Source organism: Octopus bimaculoides, chromosome 19, assembly GCF_001194135.2.
Source record: "Octopus bimaculoides isolate UCB-OBI-ISO-001 chromosome 19, ASM119413v2, whole genome shotgun sequence".
Taxonomy (NCBI): Eukaryota; Metazoa; Mollusca; class Cephalopoda; order Octopoda; family Octopodidae; genus Octopus; species Octopus bimaculoides.
In genome coordinates, this window is record NC_068999.1 from 28,739,600 (window position 1) to 28,750,259 (window position 10,660).

The window sequence follows — 10,660 nt, forward strand, 5'->3', positions numbered from 1 at the left end:
AAGATTATCGACGAGGCATTATTGGATTCAGGTTTCTATTTCCTGGATTGTTGCATTATGACTTTGTCTTTTCAAATAATTTCGATAACTACGAGCAGAAATTCTGGATTCGTTTCATATCTGATATGACCTAAGTAAATGTTATTTCGGACTTTTTCTAAACTCTTTTGGCAAATTTGTAACTGGATTTGGATGTTTTTACTTAATTTTACCTTTATACCCCATTTCAAACCATGTACATTGGTAGTCGTCACGGTCAAACTACATTTCTCATTACCCTGATTTTGTTTTACAAGCATTTCTGCGATACAGTCATCTCAGGGTACGTGATTTCAGCGCCTACTGGAATTGTAATATATGACCACTAATTTGGAAATATGGTTTATTATTCCGTTAAGGAAACGATAAATTTTTAGAATTTAAAAACTACACTGTTTTTATCTAAGAGGCCGCTTCTCGGCGTTTTAACCAAGATCAAATTTGTAGTTCACAGTTTGAAAAGCTATAATCACGATACACACACTTAATATGTTTGTGTTGTTGGGTTGGTAAGGCATGTATGCAAGTGTGTGTGTGTGTGCATCACTGTGAACACTTAAGGAGTGTGAGGTGGAAGTTTTCTCTGAATGTTTGTGTTTGTGTCTATTTTCTTGAATTGCAATGAGTATCTACCTATCTATCTATATCTTGTGTGTGCTTGGAGATTCCGAAAATTAGGTCGTAAGATCATTCCAACCCAAGCTGAGAACTGACAGAAAATAGAAAGTCCGGGAGGCTGTGAATGCAACAAAAATTAGCCTCAAGATCAACGAAATAATAGGACACTGAGACCAATAGGCAGGGACTAGGCTCGAAGACAAAAGGGAAGTCAAAGGAGGGCATGGTTATTCAGTAAGTGATTGCAGAAAAGGCCACCAAGAGAACCCATAAGGTAGTCCGGCAAAGAGAGAGTGTGCCAAATGGAATGATCAGTAGCTCTTCGAGTTAGCTTCATCCTCAGGTCTGTATATGACCTCCTGCCTTCATACAAACCTGTTGAGGTGGGGAAAATTAGATAACTCAACATGCCATTCTGCGAAGGCAGACAAACTGTGGAGTTCATGTGAAGTCACATTAGTCCAAAGGTGGTACACATAAAATAACAATCAAGTGCTTAAAAAGATCTTGCGCTGTGAGAGAAAAGACAATGCTATCAGTAGCTCCACTATATCAGGGGATAAAAATGGTAGCCTGGAATAGCTGTATCAATTGAATCATGGAAACAGGATCTATTATATGGGTGGAATGACTTGGGAGTGCATAGCAAACCTTCCAGAATGGAAAAATCACTCAGCCAACCTCAATAAGAGTGGTATGAGACTGGATATTGTACTCTACTCACTTTCATCAAATTGATTCTGATTTAATTCAATATGCCGTGTGAAAGAATTAAGGAAGTTCACTTCTACAAGACTGAAAAATATGGGAGTTTAGCTATCAGATTCAGAGAATCTAGCCTCCAATTCAATGTCCTTGGCATAGGGGTGGGAGCAAGAGAGTTTTTGGGCAAATTTGTCTATGATCTCATGAAACAGCTATCAATTTCTGGGAGAGAGAGAGAACCAGCTGAGAAGAGTCCCAATTGGATTTGGTCAAGGAGGAATTGAAGTGAATTTCAAAAAGAATTATTTACCCCACAGTCAATTGGCATAACTGAGCTGGTTACTTTGGCTCTGGACCTCTTTAACCACCCAGGAAAGTTGCAATTCAGACAGTAGCATAGAATGTAGGAGCAGAGAGGTATCCAGGAGTTATGACTTAAATGGGGCATACAAAGGAGTTAAGAACCAACGCACATGCAAAACTGGGGTGGGGTCCTTCTGTGAAGACCTGCTGTTCAGTTGTCCATGCTCGTAGGGGTTGGAACGGTTTGACCAGAGCTGGAAAGCTGCATCAGGCTCCACTCTGATTTGGCATAGTTTCTACAGTTGGATGCCCTTTGTAACACCAACCACTTTACAGAGTGTACTGGGTGCTTTTACATGGCACCGCACAGGTGCTTTTATGTGACACCACATGTGGCTTTGCATGGCACCGCACATGCTTTTATGTGACACCACATTGGTGCATCTACATGGCACCAGCACAGGACTCTTGCAGGTCAATTCTCTCCGCCAGGAGGACCAGCCTTGATACTTCTGCATTTGTTATGCACCAGGCATCCGGTCCTTTGTCATTTTGCCTGAAAGTTTCAGTGTTCTATGGTCATTCTTCAGTACTTTGTTCCATATCTTCCTGGATCTCCCACTTCCATGTTCCCTCTACTTTGAGAGAGTGGCACTTCTTTATGGAGCTGTCAGCATCCATCTGCATCACATGAGCAAACTAGCACAGTCTTCTCTCTTGCTTCACAGCATCTAATTCCTCTTATGCCTAACCTCTCTCAATACTCTAACACTCTGTTGAGCATGTACACGAACATTACACATCCAGTGGAGGAAACCAGCCTCATTCTTTTCTAACCTTTGCATGTCCTCTGCATTCAGAATTCACATCTCACTACCATGTAGAATTGATGTCCATACACATGCAGCATACAATCTTCCTTTTACTCAGAGAGTTTTTATGGATCCTGTGCATCTTCCACATATGAACACTACCTTCTCGGATAATTTTCTTGAGTGTCCAGGTTCAGTCCTCTAGGCAATAACACAGGAATTCAAGACTGGATGCCCTTGGGAGCTCCTCTATGCTGATGACCTTGCCCTAATTGCTGAGTCACTATCAGAACTAGAGGAGAAGTTTCAGGTGCGGAAGCAAGAGCTGGAATCAAAGGGCCTTAGAGTCAACCTAGCTAAAACTAAAGTCCTAATAAGTAGGAATGTAGACAAAACACAAACCCCTTCAGGTAGATGGCCCTGCTCCATCTGTAGAAAAGGTGTAGGTAGAAACTTTATAAGATGTACCAAGTGTAAGCTATGGACACATAAGAGGTGCAGCAATATCAAAGGAAGGCTAACTAGCAAGATAGTTTTTGTATGTGGCAGATGCTCAGGAACAATAAACACTGAAAATGTGCAGAAAACAACCTTTGCCACATTCCAGGGAGAAAAACTAGAAGTAGTTGATAGCTTTCGCTATCTGGGTGACCAAGTTAGTAGTGGGGGAGGGTGCACTGAAAGTGTAGTTGCTAGAATAAGAATAGCCTGGGCAAAGTTCAGAGAGCTCTTACCTCTGCTGGTGACAAAGGGCCATGCTACATGGCAGTGAAACATGAGCCGTGACTGCTGAAGACATGCATAAGCTCGCTAGGAATGAAGTCAGTATTCTCCGATGGATGTGTAATGTCAGTGTGCATACTCGACAGAGTGTAAGTACCTTGAGAGAAAAGTTAGACCTAAGAAGCATCAGTTGTGGTGTGCAAGAGAGACGATTGCACTGGTATGGACATGTGGCAAGAATGGATGAAAATAGCTGTGAAAAAGTGCTGCACACTAGCAGTTGAGGGAACCTGTGGAAGAGGAAGACCTGGGATGAGGTAGTGAAGCACGACCCTCAAACTTTAGGCCTCATCGAGGCAATGACTAGTGACCAGGACCTTTGGAAATATGCAGTACATAAGAAGACCCGGCAAGGCAAGTGAGAGCATAATCTGTGGCCTCTGCCAGAAGTGTAGCCAGCTCACTTATTCATATCTTTACTTCATTGGACACTAAACTCTGTTTGCGAAGACCTGTTGAGTCAAGTGAATTTGAAATCGAAATCAAACCAAATTCGACGACTGGCACCCATGCCAACCTCTCCTTCATTGGACACTAAACTCTGCTTGCGAAGACCTGTTGGTGCAAGTGAAATCGAAATCATAATTGAACCATATTTGATGACTGGCACCTGTGCCATAGGGTACTAACAGCACTGTCTGAGCGTGATCATTGCCAGAGCAGCTGTCTGGCTTCCATGCTAGTATCCCAAAAATAGCACCATTTGATCGTTACCAGTGTCACCTTACTGGCACGTTAGGAAATCATTTGAGTGAAGTCGTTGTCAGTGCAGGTGGCACATAAAAAACACCATTTTGAGCGTGGCCGTTGCCAGTACCGTGTGACTGGCCCTCGTGCTGGTGGTACGTAAAAGCACCCACTACACTCTCAGAGTAGTTGACGTTAGGAAGGGCATCCAGCTGTAGAAACTTTGCCAGATCAGATTGGAGCCTGGTGCAGCCTTCTTGTTTGCCAGTCCTCAGCGGACGTTAAACGATGATGATGTGCAATACAGTGTTCCAGACACGTTAGTTGCTGATAATGGAATGCAATTCTTGGGGTATGAATTCAAGAACTTCTGTAAAATGCATGTGATAAACCAGGAATGAATTAAGTAATGATGAAACACTAACAAAATTCTTAGGGTATATAGAGTAACTCCAATCCAAGTACAAATTCAGGAAAGTCACTCACAGAGTTGATGTTCGCAAGAAGAATAAAATCAATTTTTGATAAGTTATTGCTAGAGAAAAAAAAGATGTAAAGGAAATACGAAAGATGCAATGAAATATTTCAAAGTAGAAGATAAAGTGCATTTTAAAACCTACAGAAATGGTAAAGAAGGCTGGGAGGATGGCCTTGTCATAAAAAAAATAGGAAGTAAGATGAATCTAATTAAAGGACCATGCTGTGAACATAAGAGACATATAAATCAGCTAAAGAAGAGACATTCCTAAGGAAGTATTTTTTGATGTATTCGATATCCAGCACTGAAAGTAATGGAGTCCCATAGAACTAGCATAAGAAAATGGAAGTAGACTGAACACCTTGAGATAAGGCCCAAGCAAAAAAGATACTAAAAAATGATAATAATAGATAAAATTTCTTTCGAAATCTCAAAAGGGGAGGTGTTGTAGCGAGAGCAAGGCACCCTCTGACAAGAATAGACGGGACCACTACATATAAATAGTAATCGTCTAACGTAGTTGGCAGTTCACAGTTTGGTCTTCAAAGTCCCAGTACAGTTTACAGTTTGAGTTAGTGTGTTGGAAATATTGATTGTTGGTTCGTTACATGTTTGTTACTGCCACTGTTCCTATTTTGTATTGTTATAACACTGTTACAGTGTATTCTTTATCCATCTCAACAATATCAACCATACTACGATATTAGAGGAGTAAGGCTATAACACTTCCTATGCAAGGATAGTGTCTATGGTCTGAAATTTGTATTGACATCATATGAAGCACATATTGTGACACTGACACATCTGCAGCAGAGAAAAGATACCTGTAACTATTTTGCCCAAGTTTGTGGCCATGAAATCAATAACATAATTAGGATAGTTAATGAACATGAGGAGAGGTATGAAATAAGAGCTGATGTAGATATCTCCCCAAGGAGCATTTGCAAAATCTATTTATCAGAACAAAATAAAAAAATGGACCAGTTCACTGAGAAGATAGTACATGGACACTTGGCATGTAAAGCATGAACTAAAGAAGGGACTGACCATTTTAAAAGCTTGGCATAGAGTACTAACAAGTTTATGTCATCCCACTTCAATTCAAGTACCTACAACATAGAAGGTAGAAAACATTGACAGACAACAAATGTAGGCTGTGCAAGACCAAGACTGAAGACATCACCCACATTATTACCAACTGCAAGAGAATGTCTTCCAGATGTTATCTTACCATGAAGCAGTGGCCAGAATAGTCTGGAACAGGATAACAAAAAACAAAAAAGGCCTTGAGATAGAGTTGAACCACATTGAGACCAATGGGTCAAAAGAATATTGTTGGGATTTAAAAAGTAAAACAGCCACCAAATTACAACACAACTGACCAGATAGTGTGTGGGACTAGGAAAAGATATGTTCTGATGTGGAAATCAGCTGCCCTCTGGACACCAATGTGATCAGAAGAATACAAGAGAAAGAGGACATCTCTAGGCCATTGATATAGAGTTTGCAAATCCAGTATCCAAGATACACTTTCAGCTTCATACCTATTATTATTGGAGCAACAGGATACATACCATTTCATCTGGCTAACCAAAGCCTTGTGAATGAATTTGGTAAACAGAAACTGAAAGAAGCCTGTCATATATATATATGTGTGTGTGTATGTATGTATGTATGTATATATATATATATATATATATATATATATATATATAAATATATGTATGTATATATGAAACAAGTTTAAAATAATGGTCATTGCATAATTTTCCTTTATTGGTGCAAATTTGGCTTATAGCTGTTTCCAGTAGTCATTATAGGTACATTACTGATAGGTTTACTCAATTGGTCTATTGATCAATTGAGGAAAATTGACATCATCCCATTTATAACAGTATCTTTCAATCCAGGATATCCTGGATAATAAGAGCATTCCTGACCTCTACAATATGACTACAACTAGTATCCTTTTATTTTCTAACACTATTCCCCCATTATTACTAGATAGCAAAAACTGAACATTGCTGTCTAAGACCAGTGCTCCATAATTGGCATGTCACAGCACACTGGTTTGTCATGAGACTATGCTAAGTGTGCCCCAGTTAAACCTGAATATAATTTTTTCCCTATATTTTTAGTTCAGGTGTGCCACCGAATTTTGGAAAGGATATAAGTTTACCACAAATGAAAAAAGGTTGCAGAGCACTGTCTTAGACTGACCATGCCCTTAAAAAGCCCACATCAAATTTCAACACAATGGCTGGAGAATAATCTAACCTATATACAATGCTAATATGGTAATGGGTGCTGACCTGACTACAAATACTAATGTTTTTAGACTGTCCGTCTTCCAAATTTGACAGTACAATAAGTGACTCTTATACCATCCCCTCACCTACTTCCACCTGTTTGTAACCTGTCTTCCTCTCTTGTCTATTCTACTTGAATATTTCCATGTTCTCCTTCCACCTTCCACATACATTAGCCATTCCTCTAGTGCTCTGCTTGTTATAACCAGAAATGGCTCAGACCAAAGTAGCATTAATTTTCTTAGATCATTCAATTTTCCTCAACTGATCAATAGACCAATTGAGCAAACCTATCAGTAATGTACCTATAATGACTACTGGAAACATCAGTAAGCCAAATTTGCTTCAATAAAGGAAAAATAAGTAATGACCATTATTTTTAACTTGTCTCTCATATATCACTGTGTCTGTCTGAGTCCATTAACGGATTTACAATGTAGAATTGTGATGAAGCATAACACTGGATCCTACCAAAAGATTACCTGGAGTTCTTTAATAATCTAAGTAACATTGTTAACCTGGTGTGCTAACAGAGAGCTTATGAAGTATTTTGCCCAGATCGGTAATCCCTCACTATTTGTTTTGTTTATATACATGGAAGCAAAGTGGCCAAGCTCCTGGGCCTCATGGAGGTAAAGTGGTTGAGTTCCTTTTGAGTGTTGGGCCTCATGGAAGCAAGGTGGCTGAGTTCCTTTTAAACGGGCCTCATGGAGGCAAGGTGGCTGAGTTCCCTTCAAGCGTTGAGCCTCATGGAGGCAAAGTTGCTGAGCTCCTTTCGAGTGTTGAGCTTCACCGAGGCAATAACCAAAACCTTTGGCATTATGTTGTGCTTGAGAAGAAGGCCCATCAAGCCAAGTAAAATCGCTGTCATAGCAGATACTAGTGTCATGCAAATGGCATGTAAAAGCACCCATTACACTCTCAGAGTGGTTAGCGTTAGAAAGGGCATCCAGCTATAGAAAACCATGCCACCAAATCAGACTGGATCATGGTGCAGCTTTCCAGCATGCCAGCCCAGCCAAACCATCCAACCCATACCAGCATGGACAACGGACATTAAAGGATGATGATGATGATGATGATATATATAAACACACACGTGTGTGTGTCTTTGTGTCTATGTTTGTTTCCCCTCCACTGCTTGACAACCAGTGTTGGTGTGTTTGCGTTCCTGTAACTTAGTGGTTTGGCAATCTATCTATCTAGGTCATTCCTCAGGATGCCCCAAGACACGTTTTCCCCACTCATCTTAATCTTCCTTAATGGTCCTCAGCTCCTGTACCCCTTCTGTACCAGTATCCTCCAGCAAGTTGTCAATATAGGTCACCTTCCACCTTCCTCCTGGTTCTTCCTTCCGTTGGTTGCCAGAGCACTAGCTTGTTAGCAATTTCATCAGATTGTCTGATACAGTGTCCATATAGCCTCATCCTTCTATGCTGGCAAAAGAGACCAATAGAATAAGTACCAGACTCAAAAAAAAAGAGAAGTACTAAAATTTCAAGGTGGTGCCCTAGCATGGCCACAGTCTAATGAATGAAACAAGTAAAAGATAAAAGATACATACATACATACACACACATACACACACACATATATACATATACAAAAATTAGAAAAATATGACAGCCAGAAATCTCCTCTTACAAAAAGGCAATGTCCCACAATGGATTTGCAGTACCAGTGCTGATTCCAACATTTGGGATTCTTGATTAGTCTGTAGAAAATATCCATTCCATAAACATTAAAATCTACAAGATAATGAACATCAAGTGGAAATTTCCACAGAAATAGTGATACCAACAGGCACTACCTAAGAAGAGATAAAGGAAGTAGAAACTTGAGATCTGTGCACACAGCCTTCGAATGTCATATAATCTCTTTCAGACAGCACCTGCTAAACAATAGCAGCAGAAATAAATACATTGACTTAGTGCTGAAAAGTGAAGAAAACAATATCTTATGTATTGGCAGTGAGCTCCTCAGGAAGCACTCTCTTCTTGATGACCTCCCATACAACCCCAAAACAGTTGGACTTACATATCTCAATGAAGACCTGGAGGTGAAAACGCTCAGCATACCAAAAAAAGACCATGTGTGGGTATGTTTCCCAAAGACTTGAAGAAGACAGTAATATCAACATGAAGCACAGCCTCTTTTGGACTTGTGACTGCTACATTACATCACACTTCGAAAGCTATGCATGTGCAATCCAAGAACGGAAGATTGCTACAAAATATCTAATAAACAAAGGAGACAGTGAAGCCTTCGGAGCTCCAAGATGCAACTGAAAACGTAGATTATTACGTATTTCAGTGGAAGACATCACATGATTAGCAGCTGTCCAAAAATGTCATCAAAGTACTCCCTATGCGACACAACATTGTCACTAAAACAACATACTATGCCAGTCAGGAAAAAGACTTTCCTGGAATAAATATAGAGAATCACCCTGTTATTGAATACATACGCAAATCTCAACACAAGGAATACTGGCACAACATTCCCATCAAATTTTTGAGAATTTATGACCCCTCCACCACATCCCCACTACCATCCAGATCAATTTTAACCAAATTTTTTTGCACTACATACTTCAATATGATGGGAGAAGCCTTTTTGGTAAGAAAAAATGTTTTGGAAATATTTTCAGATGAAAAGTGTGGAATTTAAGGGAGATTTAACCATTGTTTCTAGCACATCCCATGACCACATGGTGCCCTCCTCGTTTCTTCGTCACTCTGATGTATTAATGTTTTATCATGTTGTGGGATGACTCACTTTCTGTTGATTAGAACTGGGTTTTTTTTGAGCATAACTTGATTTTGTACAGTGGACCTAGGTTTATTGAGCATCCAGGATAAGTCCTCAGTACTTTGACATGGATTCTCTGCAGTTGTTGTTTTCATAGTGTCATTATTTAGAATAGTTGGTCTTCCTGATCAATACTCATCCAAAAGATAAAAATCACTATTTTTGAATTTGTTAAGCCATCTTTGGTACTTCCAAATACCCACACTGCTAGGGATATGCAGTACATATGTTTCTCCTTGTACAAGTTGCATTGATGCCTTTACAAAATTCATAAAGAATTTGCATGCTAACTATGCAGCTCACTACAATTCTTGTCTTTCATGGGTTATCAGATAGAACTTACACCACACAGTGCATGTCCACATTAATCTTTGGTAATTAAGTCTATATTGATTGGTTTGTAAACTATTTGGAGGTAGATCATAAATTTTCAAAACTGCTGGGTCGTTGATGACCTCTTTCTAGCATATTGGATGTCCACCTAGTGGTCATTCCTTATACACGTGTAATACAATTATTTCTGAATTTTCAGATTTTTTTATATGCTAGGCCATTTGGTTTTAAATTGAATTAATATTCAATTTATCACCCTATATATATAAATAATAATTTAAATAGTTATTGTCTCCAGCCAGCAACATATACTGCAGTGAATTATTCTCTGCAGAATTGTTTCCGGAATTTGGTGCGCCAGAGCTGAGGCATTTTGAAAAATAACCCCAATGTAATCGGTAGAACTGTATGCAAGTCTTATTTCATGAAGACAATTCATGTATAGTTCTGCAAATTACGTTGATTCTAGAACGGTTGTGCTGATGAGAACTCGGATGTTGTTACGTAGGTAAACTGTTAATGTTCGAAACTGCGGTACACAACTAATTCTTTATTCTGTATATTTCTCATTTTGTCTTGTTCTGGTGTTTTGGGAAGTTTTTTCTGGAGAACATTATTTTTCTTTGTGGTTGGGTCGTTGATGACCTCTTACTAGCATATTGGATGTCCACCCTTATAAGGTCATCCCTTATACACGTGTAATACAATTTTTTCTGAATTTTCAGATTTTTTTATATGCTAGACCACTTGGTTTTAAATTGAATTAATATTCAATTTATCAC